At 31.0% G+C, this 9466-nt stretch overlaps 2 protein-coding genes across 2 annotated transcripts in view; both read left to right on the top strand.

Annotated features, from left to right (window-relative positions):
* Positions 1–9466, top strand: part of LOC120358681 (G-protein coupled receptor Mth2-like) — a 42580-nt gene that overhangs the window by 21299 nt on the left and 11815 nt on the right. The gene's annotated exons all lie outside the window — the stretch shown is intronic.
* Positions 1695–9466, top strand: part of LOC113005481 (probable G-protein coupled receptor Mth-like 3) — a 39153-nt gene continuing 31381 nt past the window's right edge. The window contains exon 1 of the mRNA XM_039453707.1: positions 1695–3059. The gene's annotated coding sequence lies outside the window, so the exon portion shown is untranslated. The remainder of the gene's footprint in view (positions 3060–9466) is intronic.

The raw sequence follows: 9466 nt of genomic DNA, 5'->3' as shown, positions 1-9466 counted from the left end.
ACGCTGCGAGAACCTGGCGTCTCACTTTGTCCTACGCGATTTTTCGCTTTAAAGTCCAAAACTATCTGTTTTATCTATCAGGAACTGTAGAACTATTGAAAATAAACCCAAAACTGTCAATGTTTAGTGAGTTTCCACCAAATAATATGTCAACTTCACACATGTTCCAACCTACCCTTGTTGCAATCTACCCCGTCCTACCCTAACTAAACTTAGACTAAAAGTTTTTACGCACAAAATTATTTGTAAGGTAAATATAAGTATGTATTGCCTTACGGATGTTCTTGTGGGAAAGCTCTAAGATTGCTGCACGTTACAAAAAACTGATAATATGGATCGAAGCAAAGGTATGTCGGTACTCTACACTTATCATAATGTAGAAAATCCTGCTTGAAGCTGTAACGAAGAATTTTCGGAATGGGTTCCGGCTCTACCCGCGACTTGAGGGAGAGTTCGTTAGCTTGGCCAACGTCGGAATATCTAGGACAAAATTCGTGGACTGCCCGAGGGCAACGGTATATATACTCCAAGCTGTGCATCGAAGTGCGAACGCGCAAGCCGGAAGGACCGCGTAATAAGATAGGTCCAATCGCAAGGCATCACAAATCCCCTTGCGTGGGATAGGAAGCTTTGCGTACCGACTACAAAAAATTTGAATTTCACTTCTCTGTTGGGACCGCCGCCGTCAAGACGATCCGCGAGAACAACCCGCCTCGACGAGGTGCGTTTGTGTTGGTAAGACGAAACAATATTTCGTAAAGCCGATTTTGCCAATCGGTTAAACGTCGCGCAGTAGACACTGGTGTCATCTTTATAAAAAATCTAAAGATTACTACATAAGAAATTGGACATCGTATCTAAAACTTAGGGCATTTGTCGACAAAATAAGCCACCCGTTTTTGAAATATTTTTCGGATTTTAAAACTTATTGAGGTTGAAGGGTTTAAAGATATAATTTTTCGTACAAAATCTTAATCCACATCTTTAAGTGCGTGCAAACGGAATAATGTTTGCAATTTATTATTATTCATTTAGGTATTTCAATTATTTTCGGAAAGAAAGTAGAATGAATATAATGAAGTTGGCGTCGTTTCCTATAAGAAAAAGTCTGCTTACACATAGTGCTATCTTAATTTTAAATAATTATCGATAATCAATCCTATTCAAGAATTTGAAATCTCAGAAATTACTTCATAACTCAAAATAAAGTACTATATGTCTACTTTAACTGTTCAATTCGATTCAAAGTACCAAACACCAGTACTGCGCCAGTGTTTTTCAAGTGTTAGGTACTATTTAGATAAATTTGCATAGCTGCATAATTATATGCATAAGGAAAGTAATTGGTTTATTTACTTATGCATGTGCTAATGGACAAATGAATTTCTTTATATATATACATACAGTTAGTAGCTAAGAGGTTGCAACACATTTTCTTCGATGGTTTTTGGAATGTAGACTTGCTCATCAAACGGCGAACGTAATTGGTTCTTACCTGTGGATCCAATCAATTACGTTCGCCGATCGATGAGCAAGTCTATTACGAAAACCATCGAAAAAGAAGTGTTGTAACCTTTGTTAAACTATGTTAACCAATTGGTTAACATAATAAATGCAAATATGTTTTCTGAAATACTTAATAAAATAATGCATTATTTATTTATACATATATACATATAAAAGAAAATAAATAACAAAAATTTTCTAAATTTATTTGCGCCGTGCTAAGTTTATGTAGTAGAAGTACGTATAAACCTGTTATGCAAGAATGTCACACAATAAATTTATTGCTGAACATGTTTGTAGATACTTCTACTACATAAACTTATTGTTAGCATACGGATGTATTTAAAAAATTTTTGCTCGGATAGTCGACGAAAGCAATAAGAAAAATAGACAAATTTTTTGCTTGTATATTTTCTACTTGGTTGACTTACCTAAACCAAATTTGCGCAATTTTTATAAAACCAATTAGAAAATTTATTGCTTGTGATAAATTTCAGAAACATTTCCGTTGCATATTATATCGCAAAGTTTTAAAAACATTTCTATAGCAATAATTCACAAGACATTTTAATCGTTTCATTTCTAAATGGTAATATCGCATACGAGGTAACGATTAGTACTTAAAACTTTATGTGCACCATAAGATCCTTTACATCACGAAATCAGATTTTATACGCATCGACTACAGTATTATAATCATAACACAGTCACGACATCATATCACATAAACAATTACCGATTTTTGAACATCGTTATAAGATTTCTCGTTTAGAATGATTATTTTATCCAAGGCTGTCTCTCGCATATTTAATAAGATTGGATTCTTTAGTATTTTCTATTTTAAAATAAAGCATAAAAAGTCGTTTCTCAAGAAGATCACGTTTAATGAATGTTAACAAACTGTTCAGACTAAACACGTTTTCATAATGTATAAATAGATACTGTTGCGTACGATCTACACTTGCGATACGTCGTGCACAACATACAAAATACACACATACACAAGCGGACGCAAACACGCGCATTTGGACGGCACGGTAGATGGTCAAGTGCATGGACACAAAAAAAGAAGAGAAAGTCTCGGACATCGCGGTATCGATGTTGCAAACGTCAAAAACAAATTATAAACAACTCATTAAAAAAATATCGATGTCTCCTCCTGAGCTCGTTACAACCGTCCGTCTCAATGTCTTGGCAATTATTTTACGACGCTTGGGATTTGGCGAGCCACGTTGTCCAATAGACGCAAAGATTTTAGAATGGAGACCTATCTAGACAGAACTCGGAAAACCCGAGAATATAAATGAGATTGGCGGAAGATTTCCTTCTCTCATTCCGTCCGAAACCACGATAGTGTCCGAGTCTTCTCAATATACATCGCGACTGAGGGTGACTACACCCCTAGATTAAATCGATCCCGGTTACCGAGTACCAGTGTCGTTCAAGTGAAAATCATAAACATTTATAATCATATAGTATCAATTCGAAAGTGATAAAATAAACTGTTAATGACGCAAAACCACAGTGTGGATCTTAATCCATCCCCATAACAGGTACTAGTGTATTTATTAAAAGGCCTAAACATATATTCAACGTTTATTCAGTGTAATGTCTCTTTCATGAGAAAACATCGTCCTGATGTCTCTTTTCTTATACACACACGCGCGCGCGCACACACACACACACACACACACACACACACACACACACACACATATATATATATATACTATATATAAAATTACAAGAATACGAACAAGTTACTGATGTACAGCAGTTCTTCAACAGTATACCGGTAATATTTTCTTATTCATGTAGTTGTTTCCGAAAAAATTACAAAAATGGAACTTTAAATATGTAAAACAAATTAAATTAAATGTATAAAGACCAACCAGTATTGGCTCTTTATTTGTACTATTTCATATATTTAATTTAATTCTCTGAGCCCAATACTGTTAAGTCACTCAAAAATATAAGAAAAGACGTTGTAAGATCTCATTAAACATTTTTATACGTATAAAATACGTTGAAACCTGCGTTAATTTTTAAAAGTTAGCATTTTCATCTTAACACTTACTAACCAACGTAATATTTTATTCCTCACTAACTATCGTGAGCTTCGCCACTAGTAACTCGCGTTTTACGTTTCTGTTAAAGGATACATCGTATAATGCGATAGTTTTCAACCGTAACTTTACTCAGTTCAACTTTCTAATATACCAAAATGAAATAGCATATTAAAATTAAAAAATATATTAGAATTAATTGAACCTATTAAAATTTTTTTCTGTCAAATTCAGTATTAAAACTAGCCTTCCAGACAAACCATTAACTTTACTCAGTATTATTAATTATGTTTAATGACTCAAAATCGATCTACTGATTTCCATTGGGTTTTTCTGACTATGATACAATCCCTCCCTCGCGTGCTGTACTCTTGATGTTGTCACTGCTTATATTTTAAATATAGTTCTCTTTTAGACATACAGGGTAAACATGAAAAAAGTATAGAGTAGTATTCCTGCAAAACAATTGCAGCTTTAAAAAAAACAATATATACATAGAATCATAAATAAACATTAAATAATAAATTTTTGCAAATTAGTGTATTTTTTATTTTTGAATATTAATTATCAATTGAAAATTTGTTCACAAATGAAAAAATGGATTTAAAAATTGAAATTATATGGACTTAAGTGCTATTAAATAATTTTTAATTTTGTCCTAAAATTTTATCAATTTCTTTACTTTTTATTTAAGGAAGGGATTGAATAAATATTCATTCAACTTCATGCTAAAAAAAATTAAATTTTAATTCACGAGATAAAAATTTTGCAGCATTTAAAAGGTTATAAATAGCTTATAATTATATAATTCTATTCTTGTTTTAAATCTGCAAAATAGATGAGGAGGGGAGGGACAGATTTTCAGCATAACATCAGCTGATGTTATGCTCAGGCGTTGAAATAAAAAGTGCGTTCGAAGATACCACTATTAGCGCTATTTGTGTTTTCTATCTTTATCATTCATTAGATGTTAACAAAAAAAGACTAATGCAAACAACGCTAATAACATCTCTCCAAATACACTCCAAAGAGAACTCTCAATTCGCTTTTTTGCGCTAATCTATTCGGTTGTGTCACATCGAGAAACATGTGTAAATAATGTCGACGAATAACTTCATTAAAAGCAACGTATTCTCAGACTGGGCAATGTTATAAAATTAATAGGACGAGTAGTTGATTAATTACAGAGCCACATACAAAGGAGATGAGTATTCGACTGAATACACAGATAACTCGCTGCAACGTAACATCACTTCAGGAAGACAAGAAAATTGGTGAATAAAGAGAGAACTGAGTGAGGATCACAATTTTTCAAACAAGTAAGTTAATTATTTATTCCGTTACTTTCATTGCGATACGTTAAATAATTGTTTATCTCAATTTTTGTTGATAAACAACATAAGTAATACAGTTAGATAGAAAGATATAAATAAAAATTTAATTAATAGAAACGTTCTTATTTATAAATATATAAGAATATAATATCTTTGCTTAGAAAAGAAAAAGAAATATTGAAGATAAATATTGATCTTGGTTTAAAATTTTAATAATCACCTATTACAAAATAATAATTTTATATCAAGTATTGTATAACCTAATTTAAAATGGTACAAACTTAAATTTATGCTCAGAATGATTTCAATAAAAACATAATAATTCAAGTTATTATTAAATAGATAGCAACTATTTCTGCCCGGAGTAGTAAACGAAAGAAGAATCGAAACACACAGAAATAAAATTAAGTGCAGGAAGGCATTAATATTGTTGTGCATAAAACTTACAAATCAATGTGAAATGACGGTTTAAAACATAAACAATTAAAGAAATTGGTTTAAATACGACTTAAAATAATAATTCAGCTGGAAAGTCTGAAGAAGTTCTTTTTGAAGAAGAGTGAAAAACGCTGCATGTATTATTTGTAGACATGTAAATTATATTTTTATTAAAATGAAGTGTACGTAGAAAAAACAGGTTTAAAGTACAAAAAGAAGCAGCTTTGAAATGTGACTGCAAATTAATCAAAATAATAATCTGGAAGTATCAATTAAGAAAGTGACGTTGACTTCAGAAAAGCGATAATAATACAAAGATATATACTTTGTATTAAATAAACGAATAATTATAGTTTTACACAACTATGTCTATGATAAGGTTTGCTTTGCTCGGCCTGCTATTATCCTTGATAAAAGCATCATCCGAGTGGCAACTAACGAAATGTTGCCCACCGGGACAGATCTATGTAAACAGTTTCACCAACTGTGAATCATTACCGTTATTCGCGATAGACGTGTATTCTCACTATTGGAACATTACCCGAGAGTTCCAAAGAATTCCTCAGTGCAACGAACCTGAGGATCTTGTGACAACGGTACTCGACGATTTTGAATCTGACACTGTCTTAGAGGTAACTTGACATTAAATTGATCTTGTTTATCTTTAACTTTAAGGTCGCAATGTTATGATTGACAAGAAAGAAATCAAGTTTTATAAAAAGTATAAAGAGAATAATAAAGAAGTATAAAGAGAAATCTAGGAAAGACAAGAAATGTTTTTATGATTCGCTAATGTATGTATCTATTTATATCATTTGAAAGACAAATAATAATATCCACACTTCGCATACCATTCTAATCATATAACTAAAGTTAAATGTTATTTAACAACAATTAAATGATGTTATAAGCGAGTGACTCCTGTTTAACAACTTAACAAATTGTTTGTAGGTGCCAGGTTGCCTTGAATATTTTTACAAGTCAGAGGAAAAAAAACCCATAATAATAATTCGTTACTGTCGATCAAACAAGGACCAACAAGTGAAAGCAATTAATACATCCTTTCCGCAACTCTTACACACCAGAAAATGCTGCTTTGGCGATACAATATTCGACAGCGGCGCAAAGACATGTGTGACCCGATTAAACGAATCACAGAGTCTTGGAGCATTTTTGTTCAATAAATCGACTGACGCAGAAAGTTCAGTGATACTCACCCAAGGTCCACCTAAGTGTAAAGGACCGATTGTTAACTATGAAATTAACGAAAACGATATCTTTCTACGGAACAATACATATATGGTAAGCCAGAAATTAGAACTTCTAATTGTAAGATAATTTTCGTAGCAATTGCGTATTAATTATTATTTTAAGTATTCTAAAAATTTAATTTTTTTACAAATTAAATAATCCAAACCTTCTACAGTCGTAGCTAGATCTTGGCATTTTTGTTTATGTGAATTTATAAACACATTCAAACTTAGCGAAACGGTGCGCTAATTACTTTTCAGCCATAACAAAGTCCTAAGCTAAATAAGAAAGAATAATATCACGTAATTTATTTAATTTAATTTAATTTAATAATAATTGATGCGTACTTGGATCTATCTATTCGCCCCCGAAAAAACTGTATAAAAGTTTAATATCAGCGCACAGTTGTGCTAAGTTTGAATATGTATATAAATTCACATAAACAAAAATAGCACAATGATCAAGATACGACCGTAGAAGGCTTAGTTTATTTAATTTGTATTGTACATTATAGGTCGAATTTTTTGTTTATTTTTTTAGTTTTGTTAACAATGAGTAATTAAGGAAAACAAAATTTCAGTTTTACGCAAGAATTTATTGTATAGTATTGATTATAAAATTTGTTTTTTCACTTTTATGTATGAACAGAATGTATATTGAAACAAATATGATTTGCGAATTATACAATAGCCTCTATTAATATTTTGACACAAATGTTTTTAGCAATATTGTTTCTATATTTTTACTATATGTCCAAAAAATTATCTTACCAAAGAGACAAAAATAAATACATGTAACTGACTAAAATATTAAAACTTGTTGCTTATACATAAGTATTTTGTAACCACATTGAATATGAAATCAGCATAAGTATTTTATTAATATATAAATTATTAATTTTAGCCAGTATTTATAACTAAAATTGTTTACATTATAGACATATTAATGTTCTATCTTACAATGTTTAGTGGCATATCCATTTGCTTTGATTACTGCCGTACAACAAAGTGGCATTCATTTGACGAACTTTAATATGCGAGTAAGGGAAATTTTTGTCCATTTTTCTTATAAAATCTTGAAAAAAAAGAAGCTTCGAATTTGAATATTTGCTTTTTTTAACGTATGTATTTAAGGGGAGAAGATCATGTAATCAAAAGCTAATTACATGTTTAGTGGTGCCAATGTATATTATGTACATTTTTCACTCTTCCTGAGATAGGAGTTCTTAAAAGATGCTAACATTAGTAATAAAGATTGGATTCTTAACTTATTAATTCTGTGATATTATTTATTTTAATTCAACCTAAGATTTGTGTTTGAAAGTGACGACACTGTTCAAAAGACTCAGATGTATTCCTCAAAATTGAAAAATATATTTTCAACCACAATTCCTGCTGAGACTAGTTAAAACCGTACACAAGCCTATCTTGTCTTTAAATCTTATATACATAACATGATTTAGTTTCAATTGAGAATTAAATATATATATTGCCAGTTAGAAAACAGCGTCATATTATCTCGCGTGAGTAGTACAGTGTAATCTTACAAATGTTTCTGGCATCTTTCAAATAGCAGAAATTTTGATAATGATGGTTTTAAAAATGCCAATTGTTACTTAAAGTTGTCATGTAATGAAGGTATCAATTTAGCAACAAATGCGAACTTAGTTGTCATAATCATAATTCTGATAGCAGTAAATGTTATGATTGCATGCAATATACCAGTAGTAAAATAGACATATTGCTATGTAGGATAATTTATAAAAGCTTTTACATCTTCTGAAATAGAAACCTTCTAGATATGTCGATAAGTATTAAAACAACATTATGTAAATGATTCAAATAACTTAACAGGTGATGATACCAGTGTTGAAAAATAATGTCAAAGAGGAACCAGTTACTGAGGATAACGCTTGTCTCGAGATGACGCCGGATTTTGCAGTTAAACGAAGCTTGGTAGTCCGTATCTGTAGGGATCCGCAATTCTGCGACACAAACGCTTGTATCAGAAAGTGCTGTCCAGAAGATACATATACTTATGAAGATAGTTGCACTAACTTGCTCGATTTTACCAATGAAGTGGGAAAATAATACAATGCTTTTGTGAACGCCGTAGATCAAACCAATTCGTTCACTTTCGACACGAACAAAAGTATTACTAATCAGAGTTACCAAACTGAATAATTTCCTCAAATTTTTATTACATTACGGGAGAATTTCTGGGAAAATGCAAATAGTAGAGATACTTACATTTTCTTCTTACAAAAATTATTTTGTGTTCTGTCTAATAGTTTCACTTGATAATAACAAAATCTAAATTTAGAGTAAAATCCCCCAATATTGTAACCCTACATCTAATGGTATTTAAACACTTCTATTACTTTCTAATAAAAATTTATATTTTTATCTTTATTACATTGTTTATCTGTCATTACTAATTGATTATAGTTGACAATTGTCAACGTTAATTCTATCCACAGAGAGAAACGGAATTAATTTACTTCTATTTATTTTTTAGGCCACGGGATTTTGATTCAGAAGCCACAGTGTGACTTATTATACCGTTACGATTCAAATGATTGGGAGAAACATGTGTTACTGACGTCAAATGGACATGTTTTTATCAATAATTATGATACAAACGACATGCACTGCTTCGAAGTCTATCATAACTATTCCGACTACAACTCTTCTCGTTTTGAATTGTTGGTCTGTCCCAAATACCTGAAAACTGAGACTTATAAAAAGTATATTATTTCTATTACAGTCTCCAACTATATTATAATCTTCTACTATAAAATGTATTATACGAAAACTATATATATATATATATATATATATGACAATCGTTCGTATACATTTCCAGCTACTA

This window comes from Solenopsis invicta, chromosome 9 (genome assembly GCF_016802725.1).
Source record: "Solenopsis invicta isolate M01_SB chromosome 9, UNIL_Sinv_3.0, whole genome shotgun sequence".
Taxonomy (NCBI): domain Eukaryota; kingdom Metazoa; phylum Arthropoda; class Insecta; order Hymenoptera; family Formicidae; genus Solenopsis; species Solenopsis invicta.
This window is presented reverse-complemented; position numbering and strand designations above follow the sequence as displayed.